Below are 25,259 nucleotides of genomic sequence, written 5' to 3' on the forward strand. Positions count from 1 at the left end.
GAAAGTTGCCACAAAACAACGCTCTAAAAGTTTGTGACTGTCCCCCAGCAGACACAGAAGTTAGGGGAAAATGTGCTCAAATTTAAAAAATGTGTGGCAAAGGGGAAACTTGCGTGTTTTGGTTCCTGTAAGCCTTTTTTTCCTCTTTGCTGGTGTCCTTATGAACTTCCCCTTAGGCATTTTATAGCCTTTCTGTTGGGCTACTGGTAGAATCATGAAGTTACTTTTCCACAATTTTTTCCTTGATTCCTAATACAGGTATGGTTGTGAGCCAGTACTGATCAGTGGACAATAACCCCCTGAAGTTCATGAGTCCTCCTCTCATCAAGGAGGTGGGGAATAATACAGTGGCTGAAGTCAGCCAGGGCTCTTCTCTCTTCAAAGTGATTGCTTTTCAAGGACTTAGCTGGAACAGCTTTCTCTTCTCACTCCTGTTAGATACTTTGATTCCTAAGTTCTGAATTGACATCATATTTTAGACAAAACCCATAGAACATGACAGAGTATCAACAAATCAACAAGCATTTATTAGGTATTTTATATGTGTTCTAATTGCTGGGAATACAAATAAAGCAAAAAAACCCCCTATTTTTAATATTCTAATGAGGGAAGGCATTAAAAAAAGCTTAACATTGATGTATGGGGATAATTTTGAGGGATTAAGTATTCATGTTGGATCATATTGGAGAAAAAGATGTCCTGAGAGTCAGGAATAGAGCCTGGAGAAGAATGAAGGAGTGAAAGTGGCTGTATTGGCTCTTTGCTTAAAATGGAGGTTGTAAGAGGAACCAATCAATTAGAAAAAGAACCATAAGGGTGGAGAGATCTTCCAGGGTGAGAAAGCTGCTGGAGCATGGTGGAGAAAAAAATCAGTATCCAGAGGAAGGCAAGAAGTAAGATGATGAAGGGCTTGGAGTCCATGAAATACAACAATCAGTTGAAACTGGAGCTATTTAGCCTGGAAAAGAAGCATGGCTACTACATTACTTTCAAATATTTGAAAGGCTTTCATGTGGAAAAAATGCTTTTTTTTATTTGCTTGTTTTTAGCCCAGAGGAAAGAAACATAAGCAATTTGCAGAAATTACAAAGGAAGAAACTTAGCCTTTGTGTCGGCAGAACTTTGTAATATTTAGTTTTCTAAAAGTAGAATGATCAGTGGCATAGCCAAGATGGAAGAGAAAAGACAATGACTCACCTGAGATCTCCCCCAACCCCCTCCCACCCCAAGCAACTTTAATAATGCTTCAAAGCAAATTCTGGAACAGAACCCACAAAAAGACAGGATGAAATAATTTTCCAGCCCAAGAAAACCTAGAAGTTTGTTAGGAAAGGGCTGTTGAACCAGGGTGAGAGTAGAGCGCAGTCTAATGAAGAGTGTACCCCTGTAAAGCAACAACAGACCTTGTGAATGACTAAATCGGTGGCAGCAGTGGCAGTTTCCAGACCTGTCAGACCACAGATGATAAAGGCATCAGACAATTGGTCTGAAGGAGATAAGAGGGGTCCCTTTGCTGCTATCAAGGGCAAGACTCTGTTGCATTGTTCATACTTAAATCTAGGTCACAGTCCTGGGTCTCAGTCCCAGGGTAAGAAGGAGAACTAGCACACCAGAGATCATGGCCACAGTGGATCTGAGACTCTGGTCACAGTTCCAGAGTGGAAAAGAATGTTTATGATCAGTCACAGAGCAGAATGCGGACAGTGGAATTGTAAACATACTTCTCCTTAGATCATACTACTTTGGAAGAACCTAAAACTTACAGGGTTCCCAGAATTATCTCTGAAAAAAGCCAGCTGCACCAAAAAAAACAAAAAACAAAAAACCAAACAAAATAAAAACAAAACAAAAACAACAACAACAACAAACAAACAAACAAAAATTCATGAATTTTGGGACAGTGCCCCCCTCCATTCTGGAAGCATAGTGTTAAAAGTCAAGAAATAGGCTGGAAAAGTGAGCAAACAGCAGAAAAAAGATCCTGAGTATAGGAAGTTATTGTAGTGACAGGAAAGATCAAAACAAAAACTCAGAAGAAGACAACAAAATCAAAACTGCTCCACACAAAGCCTCAAAGAAATATACAAATTGGTCTCAGGTCATGGAAGAGCTCAAAAAGGATTTTAAAAATCAAGTAAGAGAGGTAGAGGAAAAATTGGGAAGGGAAATGAGAGTGATGCAAGAAAAAATGAAGAAAGAGTCAACAGTTTGGTAAAGGAGGCACAAAAAACATATAGAAGAAAATAACATTTAAAAAACCCAGAATAGGTCAAATGGTAAAAGAGGCACAAAAATCCAGTGAAGAGAAGAATGGCTTGAAAGGCAAAATTGGCTAAATAAGAAAAAAAAAAGATATACAAAAAAATCCCTGAAGTGAAGAACTCCTTCAAAAGCAGAATTGGCCAAATAGAAAAGGAGGTACAAAAGCTCATGGAAAATAATTCCTTAAAAATTATAATTTGGCAAGTGAAAGCTAATAACTTTCTGAGACAGCAAGAAAGAATAAAACAAAATCAAAAGAATGAAAAAAAATAGAAGAAAATGTGAACTACCTCATTGGAAAAACAACTGACCTGGAAAATACATCCAGGAGACATAATTTAAGAATTATTGGACTATCTGAAAGCCATGATCCTTTGATCATGAAAGAGCCTAGACATCATTTTGCAAGAAAATATCAAGGAAAATTGCCCTGAAATTCTAGACAGAAGGTAAAATAAAAATAGAAAAAAATCCATTTATCTCCTCCTCAAATAGATCCCAAAATAAAAATTCTCAGGAATATCATAGAGAAATTCCAGATCTCCCAGGTTTAGGAGAAAATATTGCAAACAACCAAAATGAAACAACTCAAATATCCTGGAATGAAAGTCAGGATAAAGGATCAGAGGGCTTTGGATATGATATTCTGGAGATCAAGAAAGCTAGGATTATAACCAAGAGTCACCTACACAGTAAAACTGAGGGTAAAAAAATGGAAATTCAATGAAATAGAGGACTTTCAAGTCCTCTTGAAAAGAAGGACTTGTTGAAAAGACCAGAGCTGAATAGAAAAGGGAGGGAAGTGAGAGTCTGATAGAAGGGAGGGCAGATTAGGATAAGTAAAAGTCAGAAGAAAAACTCTTTTGAGAATGAACAGGGTGAAAGCAGAGAGAGAGAGAGAGAGAGAGAGAGAGAGAGAGAGAGAGAGAGAGAGAAGGAGAGGGGAAATAGGATGAAGGGAACTACAGTGATCATAAATGTACAAAAAAATTACAGCAAGTTTCTCTCATAAAGACCTCATTTCTCAAATATAAAGAGAAGTAGGTCAAATTTACAGAAAAAAAGCCATTCCTCCAGTGATAAATGTTGTCAAAGGATAGGAATAGGAAGTTTCCAGATGAAGTAATCAACACTGTCTATAATCATATAAAATGTTCTAAATCATTATTGATTAGAGAAAAGCAAATTAAACCAACTCTAACTTACCATCCCACACCTAACAGATTGCCTGGTATGACAGAAAATGAAAATGACAAATATTGAAGGGGATATGGCAAAATTGAGTCACTTATGCACTGTTGGTGAATTTATATTCTGATTCAACCATTCTATAGAGTAATTTGGAACTTTGCCCAAAAGGCTTTAAAATCATGCATACCCTTTGACCAAGCAATACCACTACAAGGTCTGTATCCCAAAGAAATTTTTTTTTAAAAAAAGGACCTATATGTATACAAATATTTATAGCAGCTCTTGATGTAGTGGCAAAGAATTGGAAAATGAGGGGATACCATCAATTGGGGAATGACTGAACAAATTATGGCATATGACTGTGATGGAACACTATTGTGTTGTTAGAAATAATGAGCAGAAAAACCTGGAAAGACTTACATGAACTGATACAAAGTGGAACACTATTGTGATGTTAGAAATATTGAGCAGAAAAACCTGGAAAGACTTACATGAACTGATGCAAAGTGAAATGAGCAAAACTAGGGGAACATTGTATACAGTTACAGTAATATTACACAATGATCAACTATGAATGATTTAGCAATTCTCAGCAATAGAATGATCTAAGACAATTTTGAAGATTTATGATGAAAAATGCTATCGATCCTTGGAGAAAGAACTGATGGAGTCTGAGTTCGGATTGAAGCAGGCTTTTTCTTTACTTTCTTTTTCCTTTTTTTAATCTGTGTTTTTTTTCACAACATGACTAACATGGAAATAAGTTTTGCATGACTGAATATGTATAACATATCAAATTGCTTCCCTTCTCAATGAGATGCAAAGGGAGGTAGGACAAGAATTTGTAACCTAAACACATTTAAAAAACAAATACTAAAATTAATTTTACATATAATTGTGGAAAATAAAATTTTAAATAAAAATAGAATGATTTATATTTGATTCCTCTTCAACGGGAGTCTTCAAGCAAAATCTGGATAATCATCTGTTGTCTATACTGTAGGTGTGTGTTGGGGGAGTGTCTTTTTCTGATATAGATTGGCTTAGATGATTCAGGTTATTTCCGATTATGTTCTGTGATCATATGGTCCATTGCCTCCTGAGTCCTCTGATTTTCAGTTTGGTCATGAATATTACTTAAATTTCTCCCAACATGCAGTTGACAGAAACTTTCTAATAAGTGCTTTGTAATTCCCAAAAGACATTTTTTTTCAAGTCAAAGAATCATTTGGTTGATGATCTTAGAAAATTATTTTGGCAGCAATGTTCAAGTTGGAGCTTAAGCTACTATATCAAAGTCTGAAGAGATTATCTTAAATGGTCAGCCAGACGGTACTTAATCTACAGCAACTCTATGGGAAGTTAAAAAAATCAATCAACTATTTGTTTTATCTAAATATGAACACTTGAATGGCTTTATTTTTTCTTCATTAATTAAATGCAGAGTGTTACTGTTGTTGTTGGTATTGTTTTATTTTAAAAGATTCAGCCATTTGGTTTTGGTACTGAAGAGATATATGTTCAATAATATATGAATAATTGAGGTGTGCTCCAACCATGATGAATTATATCTTTACCATGGATAATTTTGTGTACCTGTTTTCACAGGGTTCTACAAATTGACTCTGCCAGGTTTCTAATGTTTCAAGCCTGTTTTCACTTGAGTGTTTTTCTCTCTAAACAGTTTGAACTTTAAAAATGGAATAATGACATCCTTCCTAGAAGAGGAAAAAATTTCCTCAAATTACTTTAGAGGTCTTCCATTGATGTTTTATTTTCAACAAATCAGAGGCAAGTAGCCACTTCTTAACCCTGCCCTTTGCCCTTTGACTTTTGCAACCTGGCTAAAAAGCAATCCCAGGGTCAGAAGTGTCAGCAAAAATGTATTTGGTATGTGTATTTTTATTTATTCAGATCCTTTTGATTTTGTTTACTGAATTGAATGTGTACATTTGCATTCCCTCAAGATTAGAAGCATATGTTAAAGTGTTTAGTAGGGACATATTCTGAATGATGATCACTTCTAGGGCAAAGAGTAAGAGTTAACTGAGAAATGCAGAGCATTGGGAGAAAATCATGTTAGATAGTAGAAGGAAACTACTGTCATCATTTGTTAATTCAGTGTTTAAGAGGGGAGGGGAGAGTTAGAAAAGATATTGATGTCATTCCGAAAGTCCATTTTTACTCAAGTATGTGAAACACTCTGTGTCAGTCCATTCCTAAACAAAAATGAAAAACAACTGCTTAATAGCCACAAAACGGTTCCCAAATAAAGCAAATAAAGTGTATAGCTTATAATTGCAAAGGCTGTAATGAATTCCATATACTTTGACCAGTTGTTGTTGCCTCCTGTTTTTTTTTAATGTTTATAGAGTAAACACTCATCAATCAATAAAGCAATGAGAAAATCTTTGTTGAACCTTATCCTATATTACACAGTTTAGGGGATACACAATTAAAAAAAAAAAACATGATCCCTTTTTTAAAGAACTTGTTGTCTACCTAAGGGGAAACAACACTAACACTAACACAAATTAAATAATATGAGAATAATTAATCACCAAATTGCATGCCACTTATGCAAATGTGGGCCTGGTTTTACTTCTTACCTTGTGGAATTTTATGAAACTTATTAATGAGCATGAACAAATACAATAACATTGGTTAAAACATAGCTTATTATCAAGTAGATTCATAAATGATCCAAGCAAAATCATACGAAAATGCTTAAATTAGGAAACAGAGATAATCTGTTTGGGGTCACAGGCAGAAGTTTGTGATGCCCTTCCCAGTAGCAGTTGTACTGTTGATTAGATTATCAATCCTGGCAAGTCATTTGAACACCCCTAGTCACAGTTTCATTATCTATAAAATGAGGACTTTGAACTAGGTGACCATTGAGATTGCTTCCAATTCAAAGTCTATGGTCTTATGATCTATGATCTAACCACAGTGCTATAGCTACTGATGTCATCAAATAGTTTGACTGATATTCTTTCTTTTATATTGAATTTATTAGTTGTTCCAATAACACATAGACATAGGAAGTGTGAATGCTTGACTCATTCATTGGAAGATGGATTATTGCAAAGACAATCATCACTCCGAATGTCAAAATAAGATATATTGTGTACATTGCTTACATTGTAAGATTTCAGAATGAGGCAAAGCTTGTTTGTTTAACAAATCTTCTATCACTGATTGGGAACTTTCATTTGTTTAGCTGTTAAATTTTTTGTTATAATTTATAAATACATATATGTAATATGTGCATATAATATGCATAATAGAGATTCATATATGTATATTCATAAACATATTTATGCAGATAGTGACCTGTTATTAGTGACCATCATTGGTTAGATAGAAGTTTTATTTATGATTTTCTCAGAAACACATGTATATTTTTATAATATGAATTAACCTTAATAACGGACATTTCATATAACCACATAGGGTTTACCTCTGATTACAACACAAATAACTTCCTACTCAAAACAATGAAGCAGTTGCCTTGCCCTAATTTAAGTGATTTTTTTTTAAATGAAATGGACAAAATTATATTCCCCCAAACACATTTACTTGATAACTTAAGATTCAGGTGATTAGGTTTCAGAGGGGAAAAACATGCCAACGTTATTCCTTAATGAATTATTCATTTTTATAAGTCAGCATTTTGTCCCATACTTTGAAGGCACAACTGCAGACAACACTCAAAGACCAAAGTGTCTTACATATATCACTTTATTTCATTTGCCAGACGTGTATTTGTCCAGCTTCACCATGACTTTTAGATTAGGTAAATGACATCATGACAAAGGAAATTTTAAAAACAATGCGTTCTACAAGATGTTAAAGAATAAATGGATTTGTGTATGTGTATCTTCATCTTTACTAGGAAAGAAATGTGCTCATAAAATAAACCACATGCATAAAATTCACTCTTAAAACACTTAAAAAGAATATTTGCTTCTCTACTTACCAGCTTTTGGAACGTGAAATATATTTTTCAAAAAATCCTTAATTGGTCTGAGATAATTGCACCTTATGAACTTTGACCTCCAAGTGCCTTCATTTATAGGAGCACATTCCTTTCTGAAGCAACACTGTGATTAAGTTTATTGGCTGTTTCAATTAGATCTTTTAGATCTGGATTTTGCTTCTCTTGTTATTTGTATTGCACCTAAGAAAAAGGAGAAAATCCTAAAGAAAAATGTTAAGTGATGTTTTGGTGTTTTTTTTTTAAGATACATAAATCAGTAGAGTTCACAAAAATTAATCTGACAAGATATAGCCATGGCTTTTAGAGCATGAAAAGGCCTTGGAGATCATAGAGTTCAAGTTATTGATGAGGAAACTGAGGCCTAGAGAAATATAGTAATTGACCAAACATTATATGCTAACTCTCTCAGTGGACTAGAGGACCTCTAAGGTTCCTTCCAGCTTAAAGTCTATGATGCTATGAACCTCTTTGAAATAACATTACAAGAGATTCAAATGACAAAGCAACTGATTTCAATTAATTTCTTTCCACAAAAAAGAATGAAAGGATAAAATTTAACTTGTAAGTAATGCAGCTGGGGACCAACACTAGGTGTGTGGGATGTTCATGGAGGGCTTGCACCTTTGGTATGAGGGCTCACTGATCTTTTTTTTTTTTATTAATTTATTTATGTTTAGTTTTAAACATTCACTTCCACAAGATTTTGAGTTCCAAATTTTCTGCCCATCTGGTCCCTCCCCCTACCCCAAGATGACATGCATTCTGAATATCCTTCCCCTAATATGCCCTCCCTTCTGTCTCTCCCCCTCTTGTCTTATACCCTTCCCCTTCAATTTTCCTGTAGGGCAGGATAGATTTCTATACACCATTTCCTGTATATTTTATTTCCCAGTTGCATGTTAAAACTTTTTTTTTAAAGACTTCTTTTTAAAACTTTGGGTTCCAAATTTTCTCCCTTCCTACCTCCTCACCCACTCTCATTGATAAGGCCAGCAACTTGATATAAGTTATACATGTGTAGTCATGCAAAACATTTCCATGATAGTCATGCTGAAAAAAACTAAGTATATTTCCCTTCACCCTCTCCCACCCCCCCCCATTTATTCTATTCTCTCTTTGGACCATGTCCCTCCTCAGGAGTGTTTGCTTCTGATTACTTCCTCCCCCAATCTGACCTCCCCTCTATCATCCTCCTGCTCTCTTGTCCCCTTCCCCCGGTTTTCCTGTAGGGTAAGATAGATTTCCATACCCAATTGAGTGTATATGTTATTCTCTCCTTAAGCCAAATCTGATGAGAATAAGATTCACTCATTCTCTCTCACCTTCCCCCACTTCCCTTCTACTGTAAAAGCTTTTTCTTGTCTGTTTTATGTGAGATAACTTACCCCATTCTCTCCCTTTCTCCTTCTCCCAGGATAATACTCTCTCATACCTTAATTTTATTTTCCAGATATCACCCCATCATCTTCAACTCACCCTGTGCCTATCTATCTATCTATCTGAATATATATATATGTATATATATATATATATATATGTATATGTATATAATTTTTTTCCTTCAACTACCCTAATACTGACAAAGGACTCATGAGTTAGAAATATCATCTTTCCATGCAGGAATATAAACAGTTCAACCATAAAAAGTCCCTTATGATTCTTCTTCCCTGTTTACCTCTTCATGTTTCTCTTGAGTCTTGTATTTGAAAGTCAAATTTTCTATTCACTTCTGGTCTTTCCATCAAGAATGCTTGAAAGTCCGCTATTTCACTGAATGTCCATTTTTTCCCTGAAGGATTATATTCAGTTTTGCTGAGTAGGTGAGTCTTGGCTGTAATTCTATCTCTGAACTATGGAATATTATATTCTATGCCCTCTAGTCCCTTAATGTAGAAGTTGCTAAATCTTGTGTGATATTGATTGTGTTTCCACAATACTTGAATTGTTTCTTTCAGGCTGCTTGCAATATTTTCTCCTTGATCTGGGAACTCCGGAATTTGGCTACAATATTCCTAGGAGTTTTCCTTTGGGGATCTCTTTCAGGAGGTGATTGGTGGATTCTTTCCATTTCTATTTTGCCCTCTGGTTCTAGAATATCACGGCAGTTTTCCTGGATAATTTCTTGAAAGATGATGTCTAGACTCTTTTCTTGATCATGACTTTCAGATAGTCCAATAATTTTTAAATTCTCTCTCCTGGATCTATTTCCCAGGTCAGTTGTTTTTCCAATGAGATATTTCACATTGTTTTCTAATTTTTCATTGTTTTGAATTTGTTTTACATTGTCTTGATTTCTCATAAAGTCACTAGCTTCCAATTGCTCCATTCTAATTTTCAAGGAAGTATTTTCTTCAGTAACTTTTTGGACTTAATTTTCCATTTGGCCAATTCTGCTTTTGAAGGCATTCTTTTCCTCATTGGCTTTTTGGACCTCTATTGCCATTTGAGTTAGGCTATTTTTAAGGTATTATTTTCTTCATTATTACTTTTGGGTCTCCTTTAGCAAGCTGTTGACTAGTTTTTCATTATTTTCTTTCATCACTCATTTCTTTTCCCAGTTTTTCCTCTACTTCTCTTACTTGCTTCTCAAAATCCTTTTTGAGCTCTTCCATGGCCTGGGACCAATTCATATTTTTCTTGGAGGCTTTGGATGTAGGAGATTTGACTTTGTTGTCTTCTGGTTGCATGTTTTGATCTTCTCTGTTATCAAAGAAAGATGCTATGGTCTGGCTTTTTTTGTGAGGTTTGCTCATGATCCCAGCCAATTACTTGAGTTATAAACTCTTTGTTAAGGTAGGGGTCTGTTTACAGTGTAGAGAATGTACTGTCCCAAGCTTCAGGTGTTTTGTGCAGCTGTTTTCAGATATACTTCTAGGGACCTTTAAATTTTCAGTTCTTCCAAGGTGGTATGACCAAGGGTGAGGTGTTTAGTCCTTTCCTGGCCTGTGTGCTGGTCTATGAGTGACCACAAGCACCCTTGGAACTGTGAGGAGGATTTCCTCTCTACCATGCCAGCACTCCTCCTTGCCCCCGGATTGCCACCCGGAACTGTCGCCCAGATCCAAGCACAGGCAAAGCAAGAGAATTGTGCACTGGCAAAGAGATCCCTGCAATCCCTCTCTGATTCTCCCTCAGTCTGGGGGCTGGAAGCTCTGAATGCAGCTGCCACAGCGACTGAAGCTGGGACTGAGCTTCTATCTCACCATAATCACAGACTTTTCCTACTGACCTTCCAAGTTTTCTTTGCTGTTTGTGGGTTGAGAAGTCTGAAAATCACCACAGGTACCCATGATTCAGTTCTCTGAGGGCTGCTCCAACTTCTCTGAGATCCATTTTGCCTGCACGCCCATTCTGAACTGTGCTCCTCTCCATGCCCAGCGTGATATGCCTTTCTGAACAACTATCCAGGCTGTCTTGGGCTTGAAATTTGTTTCAGTCTGTCTTTTTGTGGGTTTGGCTGCTTTAGAATTTGTTTAGAACCATTTTTACAGGTATTTGGAGGGTGTTGGGGGAGAGCTCAAGCAAATCACTGCTTTTACTCCATCATCCCTCACTGAGCCTTTTTCAGGGCTGCTCACCTTTATTGTCCACCTGGCACTCAAGTCTCACCTGTGACTACAAGAAGCTATAGCATATACAGAGGTCATATCCCAGTAAAACCATCTGGGCAGACAGGCTTAACTATGTTGAGGGTAACCAACAGTCCTCAAACAGGGGGGAAAATGTTAGTGTTACTCCTTAATGAATTACTTTTATAAGTCATCATTTTGTCCCATCCTTTGAAGTAAAAACTGCAGACACCACTCAGAGACCAAAGTGATTTACATATATCATTTTATTTCATTTGTCAAGTTAGGGGGGCGTCTACCCCAAGCATGTGAAGACTTCTCCCCAAAGGAATGGGTGGATGAGAATAGTTTGTTTCAACAGCCATAAAGGTGGCTGAGGCAGGTACTGTGTAGCTCTTAGAGCTTAGTCAGACATCAAAGACACCAAAGTCATTCACTGTATCCTGGACCATCAACAGTCATCTTGACTTTTGTCCTGCCACTGGACTTCAATGACTCTGAAAGGGAGAGTAAGGCTGACAACTTTGCATAACTCTACCTCATAGAAATCCAATTCACATGCAAGCCAAGACATTACCCCATGAGGTCATTGGTCTTCCTCAAAAAGGAAGGACAAACAACATATGTGTATGTACACACAAATGCACATATATGTGTGTATGTATATATCTATATCTATATCTGTATCTATATCTACATCTATATGCATACACACATGTATACTTTCTCATGGATTCCATATCAATATACACACATATACATATATACATAATATACACATACATATATGCAACCTATATATGTGTATAGGTAAACTGATACACACACACACACATATATATGTAAAAATTCTAGCCTTGTTCTACTGCTTTTTCTAGAACTGACATAAAAGCATATGTGAGTAGAAATTGGGATGGTGGATTTAAAGTCCTAAATTAATAAATCTGTAATCATAATACAATTCAACAGGCATTAAAATGTATATAATTCAACTGATTCAACAAAAGGTATGTTCAATATTAATCATGTCAGTTTACATTTCTATAGCAATTTTTCAATTTTTGAAATAAATACTTATTATTTCATTTGATTTTCACAACTCTGCCTCACTCCTTGAAGTATCTTACAGTGTTGTTATGTGCATCAAGGAAATTAATTAGTCAAGGCAAACAGAGAAGAAATAATATAAAAGAAGTTAAATGATTTACACAAAGTCACCCTGCTATTTCTTTACTGAGCTAGAAGTGAAACATGTTGTTTAATTGTTTTTCAGTCATTGCTGAATCTTTGCATCTTTGGGATTTTCTTGGCAAGGATGCTGGAGTGCTTTGCCATTTGCTTCCGCAGCTCATTTTACAGATGAGGAAACTGAGGCAAATATGGTTAAATTACTTACCCAGGGTTACACAGCTAGTAAGTGTCTGAGGCCGAGTTTGAATTCACAAAGATGAGTAGTTATTATGTAAGTTATCTTCTTCCCTTCTCCTATAATTTGTTCATGACATGATGTTTTATATTTAGGTCATACATTCATTTTGGCATTTATTTTCATGTATAATGTCAGATGTTTGTCTAAATCCAGTTTCTTTCAGGTGACTTTCTAGGTTTCCTAGCAATAGGTTATCCTTCCCCAGTACATGAAGTTCCTGGGTTTATCAAACATTACATTTAATTGCTTCTGCATCTTATTTAACTAATCTATTTTTTAACCAGTACCAACTAAGTTTGATGGTTACTACTATGTATTATAGCTTAAAATCTTGACCTATACTATATAGGCTATTTGGCAAAATAAGCAGAATCCTCCCAAATTTTTTTTATGATACAAATATGGTACTGATATCTAAAGCAGAAGGAGTCAACACAGAGAAAGAAAACTATAGACCAATTTCCCTAATGAATTTAGATGAAGAAATTTTAAATAAAATATTAGCAAAAAGATTACAGGAACTTATCATGTGAATAATACACTATGACCAGGTAGGATTTATACCAGAAATACAGGGCTGATTCAATATTAAGAAAACTATCAGCATAATTGATCATGTCAATAACAAAACTAACAGAAACCATATGATTATCTCAATAAATGCAGAAAAAAACTGTAGACAAAATGCAACACCCATTCCTATTAAAAACACTACAGAACATAGGAATAAATGAATTATTCCATAAAATAAGTAGCATCTGCCTAAAACCATCAACAAGTATAATATGTAATAGGGACAAACTAGAAGCATTCCTAATAAAAGTGGGTAACCATGGAAGAACAAAATGTCCAGAATATCAAGGAGAATAATGAAAAAAAATGCTACCAAAAGTTGCCTAGCCATACTGGATCTTAAATTGTATTATAAAGTAGCAATCATAAAAATTATTTGCTACTGGCTAAGAAATAGAGCACTGGATCAGTGGTATAGATTAAGTACACAAGACACGGTAGTCAAATGACTATAATAATCTACTGTTTGATAAATACAAAGACCCCAGCTTCTGGGATAAGAACTCACTATTTGACAAAAGCTGTTGGGAAAACTAGAAAAGAAAAGAGTTTGACAGAAATTAGACATAGACCAACATTTTACACCCTATACCAAAATAAAGTCAAAATGGGTACATGATTTAGATACAAAGCCTCATACTATAAACAAACTGAGAGAGCAAGAAATAGTTTACCTGTCACATTTATAGAGCATAGAAGAATTTATGACCAAACAAGAGATAGAGAACATTATGAAATGCAAAATGGATAATTTTGATTACAATAAATTGAAAAGATTTTTGCAAAAATAAAGGGAATGCAACCAAGATTTGGAGGGAAGCAGAAAACTGGAAAATTTTTAACCAGTATCTCTGATAGAGGCTTCATTTCTAAAATATGTAGAGAACTGAGTCAAATTTAAAAGAATACAAGTCATTCCCCAATTCATAAAATGTCAAAGAATAGCATGCAATCTGACATAGGCTCTACATATGCATTCCTATTAAACATTTTTCACATTAGTCATGTTGTAAGGAAGAATTAGAACCAATAGGAAGAACCACAAGAAAGAGGAAACAAAACAAAAACAGAAGAAGAAAAAAAGAGTAAATAGTATGCTTCAATCTGTATTCATACTCCATATTTCTTTCACTGGATGTGGATAGCATTTTCTAGCATGAGACTTTTGGAGATACCTTAGATCCTTGCATTGTTGAGAAGAGCTAAGTCTATCAAAGTTAGTCATCGCAAAACATGGCTGTTACTGTGTAAAATGTTCTCCTGGTTCTTTTCACTTCACTCAGCATCAGTACATACAAGTCTTTCCAGGTTTGTCTGAAGTCTGCTTGCTCATCATTTCTTATAGCACAATAATATTTCATTACATTCATATAACACAACTTGTTTAACTATTCCCCAATTGATGGTCATCCCCACAATTTCCAATTCTTTGCCACCACAAAAAGAGCTGTTATAAATATTTTTGTACATGTGGGACCTTTACCTTTTGTTATGATCCCTCTGAGATATAGACCTGGAGGTGCTATTGCTGGGTCAAAGGGTATTTACATTTTTATATCCCTTCAGGCATAGTTCCAAATTGCTCTCCAAAATGGTTGGATCATTTCACAAGTCCATCAACAATGCATTAATGTTCCATTCATTTTACTTTCTTAAACACACACACACACACACACATGCACACACACACTTCCTTATCTACTCTAACTCATTGACCCTGCTAGTATAGGCTCTCAGCTCCTCTTGATTACAGTATCCTGCAGGTTGCTCTCTCTGCCATAAATCTCCCCCTATTGCTTAAGTCTGACCATGTCACTCCCCTCTTCAGTAAACTTCAGTGGCTTCCTTTTACCTCTAGGATCAAAATTATATCCTCTATTTGACATTCAAAATCCTTCATAACCTACCCTCCCTTCCACCTTTCCAGTCTCCTCTTACATTATACCTCTCACCCCCAGACACTCTGCAATCCGTGACATTGGTCACCTTACTCTTCCTTAAACAAGAAACTTCACTTTCCCATGCCAGGCATTTTCAAAGGCACTCTCTGATTCCTGGAATGTTCTCACTCCTCATCCCTACTTCCTGTCTTTCTTCAATTCCCTGCTAAAATTCCTTATTCTACAGAAAGCCTTTCCTGGTCTCCCCTTAATTCTAGTGCCTTCCCTCTATTATTTTTCAGTTTATCACACACACATCTACATATATACACATATACATACATACATTCTGTTTGCATGCTGTTTCCTTAATTATATTGTGAGTTCCTTGAAAATAGTGGCTCACCTTTTTTTTAATATCCAGACCTTATCATAGCACTTTGCACCTAGTAGACACTTAAATGCTTACTGACTGACTGACTGACTGACATCACATATATCTCTCACATTAAGTTTGCAGCCTATTAACTCTCAAAGATTTTTTTTTCAGAACAACTGCTATCTACCATGACTGTCCCATCCTGTAGATGAAAAATTGGCATTTTGTGCCCAAGAGTAACACTTCATTTGTCCCTATTGGATTTCATCTTTTTACATTAAAATCAACATTCTTACTCACTAAGATACCTTTGAATTCTGAATCTGTCATCCACGATATTTTTTATTCCTCAGCTTTTGTGTCATTTACAAATTTTAGAACCTATGCCTTTATCCAAGTCTCTAATAAAAAATAGCACAGAACCAAGCAAAGATTTCTGAAGAAACCCACCTGAGTCCTTGTTCCATGTTGATATTGTCATTTACAACTTATTTTTAAGTCTAACCATCCAGCCTCTTCAGAATATATCTAATTGCATTATCATCTAATCTATGCCTCCCATCCTTACTGGAATAGTATAAGACAGCTTCTCATAAGTTTTGTTAAAATCTAGGCAAACCATATCCATAGCATTACTCTTATCAACTAATACTATTGATACAATTAATACCATTAATACTGTAATACTGTTAAAAGAGGAGGGTTGGTTTGTTCAGCATGACTCATTTTTGTTGAAGCCATGCTGGCTCTTTATGATTAATACTTCCATTTATAGATGTTCTTTTCACTACTCAATTCTAATAATCTGTTCTAGAATTTTCCAATGAATTAAACTTTTTAACATTTTCAAAATCACATGAGGTAAAATAAAGTCTGAAACAATTTTTTTTAAAAACATTTTATGAGCATCTAAGTTTTGTTTTGTCTTTTTCTCCTTGAAAACAACACATCATTGGATGCTATTTTCAAAATCTTTTCTGCTACTCTACACTTTATGACTAAACTCACCACATTCATGTTTGCAATTATGAAGCTAATTGTGTTTTCACTCCTTATTCCCATTGTTTTCACTCCCTATTCCTATTCTTTTTTTTCCTTAAAAAAAAGATGGGTAAAGAAAAGGAGTAAAATTAGTGAAAACAATATGGAATTAAAGAGGTCTGATCCTATTCATCTATATCTCCTGTTTTCATCCAGTCAAGATTCTTTCAATTTGTTCTGCAATGTTATTTCTCTCCTTTAAACTTCCCTTTTAAGTTTATATTTGTTTAATTTGTGACTCTTTTTTCTCCATCCATCTCTATCTTCTCAACTCCCTGTCTTCCTTTCCCCTTGTTTGCCTGTTTTATCAGATGTATTTCTGTACTAAACTCTCTTAATGTGTGTGGTGTTTGACCCTCTTCTACCCACTTATCATAAATATGATATGCATAAGATGCCTGCAACTTCCTTCTTCTTCAATTATGGGAAATAATAAGTTCTTCCATTTTCTTCCTCATTTTTTCCATATTATAGTCCTTTTCCCCCTCTGTTTATTCTCTTCAATCATTAAACAAGCATATCCAGGACTTGCTAAGGGTCAGGTGTTGTGCATGAAGGATTCAAAGAAGTAGCAAAAATATTTCTTTCCCTTGAGTAATTTACATTATAAAGGCGAAGGGAATATATGCACAAATAATTACATACAAGATGCATACAGGGGAAATAGGAGGTAACCTTAGAGGAGAAGGAAATAGCAGTCAATGAAGAAAGGGGAAGGAAAGGATCAAGGAAGGCCTCTCTTACATGGTAGAACTTGAGATAACCTTTAAAGGAAGTCAGAGATGTTAAGAGGAAAGAATGAAGAGGTATAGCATTCGAGGCAGTGTACAGACACAGAGATGGATGAGAGATGGACTGTCGTGTGTGAGGAATAGCAAATAGTGTAGCTAGATGTAGAATATGAAGATATGAGTAATTTATAAGACAATTAAAAAGATAAGAAGTACCCAAGTGGTGAACAAATGTAAGTATTGAACAGTAGAGTTTGTATTTGTTCCTAGAGATAACTAGGAGTCATTGTAAGGTTGTGTGTGTGTGCATGTGTGTGTGTGTGAGATGCAAGATTAAACTTTCACTTAAAGAAAATAATTTCATTAGCTGTGTGGAGGACTTTTCAAATATCATTCCAACTTGATTTACAGAATGTTTAGTCCAATTTGCAAATCAACTAATAATATATCAATGAGCCTTTCTTTCTTTAACCCATGAAACATTGAATATTCATATCTTTTGTCATCTTTTTCCATTTATGTAATGTAAAAAAAAATCTGAGTTGTTTCTTTTTTTCTTTTCTCATATCTTACATTAATGAATTAGGGCAAACTTTGATATCGTAGTTTAACATTTACAAATATAATTCTGAAAACTTTATTCACACATTATGACCACTTGACTATTGGAAATGGCTTTTGATGCCTTTGTTCTGTATATTGATCAAAGGGAAAAGCAAATCTGTTCCTTTTGGAGCTGGTGGGACATCTTGGAGTCTATAAAACAGTATTCTATTTCAGGGATCTGAATGTCATGGGATGTTGATATAAACCCCATTGAAATAGTTAAATCTTTTGCCAGCTGAAACAATTCTCAAAGCAAATGCAATATCCAGGAGTAAACGTTATGTTGACACATACAAAAGTGGAAAATTGAAATAATTATAACTCTTGAAATTTTTGCCTAATTTAGCTGGTCATTTCTAATTAGAGTGGATGGCGGCCCTGAAATCTCCAGAGAGCTGCTCAATTCTTCCCATTTATTTTACATGAAAAGGCAAAAGCCTTGGTGAAGATGACGAAAAATCTAGAGAATTACTTTAAAAACGCAGATAATTTCAGAAGTTGTTATGTTACCTGTAAGCTCATTTTCTATTCATATTAGAAACATACATAATAAGGATTCATTTTTGGGGGGAGAGGTGCTGGTGGTGGTGGAGGCATGGATGTCCTTGTTCATCCCAGGGAAAGTCATTCAATTCCTGTCTAGTCATATTTTATGAAAAGTTACATGAAACTTGTCATGATTATGAATGTCTACTTGTTATTTTTTATAAATACCTATTTATTACTTTATTATAAATCAAGAATATTAATTATCATCCTGCATAATTAATTTTGCATTATACAACTAATGTTATAAGTTTTTGCTATTCTCTGAAAAAATGGAAATACAACATAACTAATTTAGATAAACATTGCTTTGAGCACACTTAATACATGATAATACAGTCTAATACAATGTGTTCCAAAAATCTCGGTGCAGTTTAAAGCCTTTTGGTACCACTTATACAAGTTATAAATTTAAATGTTATAATTAATTTGAGATGAGATTAACCATAGCATTCCTTTTAATAATTTACTCCACAATGCAATTAAATTGGTATTTTATTTGCCAAAATTACCTTACATAGAACTTTTTAGAGAAGTGCACTTTGTGTACAATCAGGTACAGATGTACCTGAAGAGGTCTCTCATGTATTATTTTTTCTTTTTGTGACCCTGTAAAAATTTAGAGTATGACCCACTTATTTAGGTGGGTGAGTCTTTGCTAATCATGTCCTTGAGAGTATCAGTTTTGTATTACAACCATTAACACCCCACTTTATTTTTTTCAGTATGGTATCTTTGGATCCTTTTCCCCACACCTGTATCAATGGGTTCTCGGGAAGGATGCTGTTTGCTTGCTCGGTTGTCAACGCATCTGGACATCTTGTCAAAACAATATAATTTTACATTGTAACTTTTTGACATTGGTATTTATTGCACCTGTCTTTAGGCATGATTTATGACTTGTCTGGTGAATATTTCTCCACAGCTTGGAGTTTATAATACAAGATAAGTGAAACATTTAAGGTCTATGAAAGCGACAAAAATTGGAATTGGGTATTTTGCACACACAATTCCCTATCAACACCATCATCAATTTTTTTTTAAAAGAGTTTAAATTCCTTCCTTGAAAAAAAATATAAAACCATGTTTTCTACATTTTGGTTTTTTAGGCTAATTGCATGTCAATACACTATAATGAGCGGCAAGGAAATTCAGTATAGGTGGAAGTGCCCAATGGAAAACATATGTTTGTCATGAGGGGAGCATGCTGACCTTTTGTCTTTGTAACGGTATCCTGCCTCAGACTCATCAGTGTTTCTGTTTATCAATAGAGGCCATGCTTCCATACAGCATAATAATGCATAATAAGCATAATGAGAATCTTAAATGACTATTCTCTTGAATTGCCTTTTAGATGGTATATCAAAAAATTTCTTTTAAAATTAGCCATCAGTTCTTAGTCTTAGTAATAGAATATATCTATTCTCCATTTCATCTAAAACAATTAACTCCACATTTGTTTTGTTCTAAATTTTTCTGCAGAAAGTTCAATACCTGTAATTTCCACTCCCCAAAATTAATGCCAGAGGAAAATTAGCTCTTGGAAAAATTTACATCTGTTGCCATCCTTTTCTCAAGAATGAGAGACAATATTGTGAATGGAATTCATCATTAGACCTTTACCTTTCAATGTGCAAATTGGAGACTCAAAATTACATTGAGACTATGAAATTTAATTTTATTTGATTGTATCAGTCTGAAAATGTTTCACTTAAAATCACATAATTTTTTTAAAAAGCACTTTTTCCATAAGTCCTTACAACCCTGGGTGTATTAACTTATCCCATCTCCTCATAACTTTCTCATGTGAGATGATATTTGTAAAACACTTAGCACAGCACCTGGCACCAAACAAGTTCTATATAAATAGCTATTCCATTCCCCTTCCCTGGTATATACCCATTTGTCTTAAAAAATATTTAACCTGAGTGAGTGTACATGGTCTGAATAGTTGCTAGATAGATACCAGTCATTTCATATGTTGAAAATTTAACTTTAGAAAGTTTCTTAATTTTTATAACACAACTTTTACCCTATTCTGTATCTTATTGATCAGACGCTCATTGTTGTTGTTGTTGTGGGGTTTTTTTGTATCTTTTTTATGTAAATGCATTCTTACCTTGGTACAAACTTATTTGTGGTCTATTTATCCTGTAAAATTTAAAATAAAAACACTGAAATAGTCTAGTCCATTAATTTTAAAATGTGTACTTTCCAAATTCATTCCAAATAATTAGAAGAGGTGATCTATTAAATTAAAAAATATATTTTGGAACACATACATAATGATAGATTCTATACATGGTAAGAAATTTTTTTTCTGAATAATTCAGACAGCCCTGAAGAGAATTTAAGAAAAACCTCCATTTCTCTCTTTCTCCTGTTTCTGAAGAAACACTCTGAGTTTTTTTTTCACAGCTGACAGAATGAGAACTTAAATATATTTTCTTTGGACATAAGGGATGGACCTATACTATTTTTTGGTTTAGGTATCTCTCAGGAGAGGAAATCCTAGTCACAAATACACATCAGAAACTTCTCTGAAATTTATAGAGTTGTCTAGACTCCAGACACTGAAAAGTTAAGTGACTTGCCCAGGGTCATCCAGACACTGTGGATCAAAATTGGGATGCCTTTTGTCAGGATAGAGAAACATTATAGAAGAGAAAAATCTCTTGTCAGTGCCTTCTTAGCATCTTACTCCCACCTGCCCAGTTATTGTAGCTTGTCCTCAAGTAACTTCCTAATCCATTTATTATTTTTTGTTATAGTCCACTGAACTCTCTTCATGTTCTCTATATTAGGAATTAGGTATAGGACTCCAAAGCAAACATGTTTCTGAATGTAAAGGTGGATTATCCTGGTTTCTACATTCTAAAATCCTAAACATAAATACATCCTAGTGTCATGGTAACTCAAAATCTTCTTTGGTCATGCATATGTAGAAATTACTCTGGTATGTCTTTTATTTGCCTGATTTGTTTTTTTTCTTTAAAATATCTTTCTTATTTATAGGATGAGAGTCTTGATTGCTTGAAATATACAATCACTTTTATTCATTCCTGGGAAAAGATCACAGCAATGATGAAATTTGTTAATTCATCTCCCTAGAATTTACTTGTTATTGCAATGTAATGGTTCCCCATTTCTTGTTAGTTGATCTCTTGTGCATAAAACAGAAAAAAAAATTCTTCTTCACTTAGTGACAACATTTCCTCCCAGTACCTATTCATCCATAACAAGTCGGACTCTGCCAGTGTGTTGCCAAGCCAGTGACATCAGCACTGGCAGGACATTAAATTCAGATTAGAAATGGCCCCATGACATCACCCTCCAGTTCCTATCTAACAGATGGTTTCTGTATATTGTGCAATTTTAGATCATTATTCATGGTTTGGGTCAGTGTATTTCAGGAAGCCAAAAAACTGCCAAGAAAAATTGACTTGGAACTAGTTCAAAGCCTAGAAATAATTTTATTGATTAGACTCCTTAGTTTTCATTTTCCAGAAGGACATCATGAATCATCAATACATGATAATACCTGAGTCATTTTATCATATGATCCTTTTGGTACTTAAAAATAAGATAATCTTGAAGGATTAACCTTAGAATAGTTTAAAAATAAGATATCTCAAAAGCTTTGCTGGGTACTGTTGAACTTGGGCCAGAAACTATTGACTAAAGAAAGTGGTTTGTTTGAACTGGATTTTATTTATTTTCATGTTATACTTGTTGACTTCATATTCTCCTTTCAGCTCAGAGACAGGGGAGAGGTATGGTTTACACAGGCCAGACAGGAAGTCATTCTGAGAGGCCTCATTCAGGCATTGTACCAAGGTAGAGAGATGAAAGCACCAAGCTGCCTGCCTAATGACTTAAAGAATAAAATTATACATGCTTTTAAAAGCCTTAAATGCTCATAGAAAGCTTTAATTGAGCCAATAGCCTTGAAGTGGCCTTTCTCTATGAAATAACTAGAAGATATTTGTTAAGTGAGAGATTGACAAATATGTAATGTGTAGGCATTTCTATTTGTTAGGACATCTAACTGTCTTGAAAAGAATGAGTACTACAACAAGGTGAATTGCAAGCTTCTAGTAAAATATGTAAAATATATCTAAGTTATTAGCTGCTGAATTCCCTCATAATGTAATAAAAGACAAGAAATGCTTTGAGATAATGACTGCAAGCCAAAGCCCCTTATAGAAAATATTATTATAATTAAAAATCTCTCTATTGTCTAAACATTTCCAAGCCCCAGCATAAAGCTTGCTAGTATCAAGCAATGAATATCATGATTTTGTCTTTGGAATATTCCCAAAGAGACAGTCTGTTAGAATTTGAATGTCTTAGATGTTGAAATAGAATTCTATTTGTTTTTCTTACCAAAACCTTGAATTAGGAAGGCTTATGCAGTAATTTAGATCATGTTTCATTTGACTGGGCTATGTGAAAAGAAAAAGATGAAGTTCTAAGTCTCTGCATAAATCTGAAAGTCATTTTCCTTACCTTTGGGTGGATATTCATTTTATCGTAATAATGTCTTCACTGACACTGGTCTCCTTGCTTTTCATCTCACACAATCCTCAGTCTCCTGACCCTAAGCATTTTTATTCCCTGTCTTCAGTGTTTGGAACACTACCTCTCCTTTCTCAACTCCACCTCTAAGCTTTCTTGGCAACCTTCAAGTTTCAGCTAAAGCTCTATCTTCTGTGAGAAGCATTTCCTAGTCTTCCTTAGTCTTAGTGCCCTCCCTCTGGGACTACACCCAATTTACTCTACATAGGTCTGCTTTATATATTGATGTTTGCATGCTGTCTACCTTATTATTCAATGAGTTCCTTGAGAGCAGTACTTAGCATTGTGCTCAATATGTAGTAGGCATTTAATAAATGCTAATTAGTTAACTGACTCACTCACACATAGAATATGACTCCAGTCTTAAAGATGATTGGTATGGGGCTTTCTCCTCATTGGTAGAGAGAGATTCCAGTGAGTCAAGTTTGGGGCAGAGTTGAAGGGGAGGGAGGAAGAAGGAGGAAAAGAGAGAGAGAGAGAGAGACAGACAGACAGACAGAGAGAGAGAGAGAGAGAGAGAGAGAGAGAGAGAGATGCTTTAGTTTTTTTGAGTCACTTGAGTTACTTTGGGCTCTGCCTTCATTTCATGTACTTTTGGCTTCCAGTTTTCAAGGAGAAGAAAGATGTCAATCCCATTTCAAGTAGCTGAAGAAAAAGGCTCTGGGAAGAAGACAGCATGGGAGGAGCTGGCAGTCTCCCCATGTCTGTATCTCCAGCTTGCTACACTAGAGACTTCAGGGAATTTCTTCTTGGGAAAATCAATCCCTCCCTCTCCCTCCCTCTTCCTCCCTCTCCCTCCCTCTCTCCACCTTCTCTCTCTCTCTCTCTCTCTCTCTCTCTCTCTCTCTCTCTCTTTCTTTTTGTCAATGACTTACTTTGCTCTCGATTGACAGAGAGCTCCTTATTATCTGGTATGTATTTCTTGATGTATATTTTCTCTGATTTATGTTTTGGTTTGCTTGTTTTTTTGTTTATTTTCCTAATTGAGTTGGATAAATAGGTTTCTTTAATAGTTGTTATATGAATTAATTATGAAAGTGGTATTTGGCAGAAAGAATGGGAATAATGCCTTGGAGATAGTTTGAGGTCCTGCTTTCCTCATTAATAAAACAGTAGTCAGAAGTTAAATTGAACCTGAAAATTACATCACCCAGATTAATAATATTTAAGGGAGCAGATAGATATAATTCTATCATAGGGTGCCAGAATAAAAAATATCTCTGAGGAGAAGAGTGGCTGACCATCTCCTATTTCTCTCCTGAGAAGAATTAAACTTGCCCTGGGAAAAGGGCAGGAGAAGAAGCTACAGTTTTCTATTCTGGCTCCCTTTGCATCACAAAACAATTTCCCCATGCTACATATATGGGTACAGCCTTTACAACAATAGTATAAAAATTACCATTGTGTTTACTTCACATCAACTCTATATTATGATACACACTTTTAAAGATTAATTAATTAATCAATTTTTAGTTTTCAACATTCACTTTTATAAGATTTTGAGTTCTAAATTTTCCCCCTCCCTCACTAACCGCTTTCCAAGAGAGCATGCAATCTGATAGATGCTATAGATGTATAATCATATTAAACATATTTCCACATTAGTCATGACATGAAAGAAGAATCAGAACAAAAAGGAAAAAACACAAAAAAGAAAAAAACAACAAACAAAAAAAGAGAAAAAATAGTATGTTTTAATCTGCATTCAGATTCCATAGTTCTTTCTCTGGATGTGGATAGTATTTTCCATCATGAGTCTTTTGGAATTGTCTTAGATCCTTGAATGGCTGTGAAGAGTTAAGTCTATCAAAATTGGTCATCATACAATGCTACTGTTACTGGGTAAAATGTTTTCCTGGTTCTGCTCACTTCACTCAGCAACAGTTCATGCAGGTCTTTCCAGGCTTTTTTTTTTTCTGAAATTCACCTGCTCAACATTTCTTATGTAACAATAGTATTCCATTACTTTCATATGCCATAACTTGTTCAGCCACTCTCCAATTGATGGACATCCCCTCAGTTTCCAATTCTTGGCACCACAAAAAGAGCTGGTATAAATATGTTTGTACATGTGGATCCTCTTCCATTTTTTATGATCTCTTTGGGATACAAATCTAGTAGTGGTATCGCAGGATCAAAGGGTATGCACAATGTTATAACCCTTTGGGCATAGTTCTAAATTGCTCTCCAGAATGGTTGGATTGGTCCACAACTCCACCAACAAGGCATCAGTGTTACATTTTTCCCATATCTTCTCCAACATTTATCATTTTCCTATTTTGTCATGTTAGTCACTCTGATAGGTGTGATGTGGTACCTCAGAGTTGCTTTGATTTGCATTTTTCTAATCAATAATGATTTAGAGCATTTATTTCCTCATCTAAAAACTGACTGTTTCTATCCTTTAACCATTGGGGAATGACTTGTATTCTTATAAATTTGATTCAGTTCTCTACATATTTTAGAAATGA

At 34.9% G+C, this 25,259-nt stretch overlaps 1 long non-coding RNA gene across 1 annotated transcript in view; it reads right to left on the bottom strand.

Annotated features, from left to right (window-relative positions):
- LOC114050762 overlaps positions 1 to 22,940 on the bottom strand; it is a 74,128-nt gene extending 51,188 nt beyond the window's left edge. Inside the window, exon 1 of the long non-coding RNA XR_003570073.1 lies at positions 22,720 to 22,940. This is a non-coding gene — a long non-coding RNA (uncharacterized LOC114050762). The remainder of the gene's footprint in view (positions 1 to 22,719) is intronic.
- Positions 22,941 to 25,259: the final 2,319 nt, after the last annotated feature.

This window comes from Vombatus ursinus, unplaced genomic scaffold (genome assembly GCF_900497805.2).
Source record: "Vombatus ursinus unplaced genomic scaffold, bare-nosed wombat genome assembly UNPS02014801.1, whole genome shotgun sequence".
Classification (NCBI taxonomy): Eukaryota; Metazoa; Chordata; class Mammalia; order Diprotodontia; family Vombatidae; genus Vombatus; species Vombatus ursinus.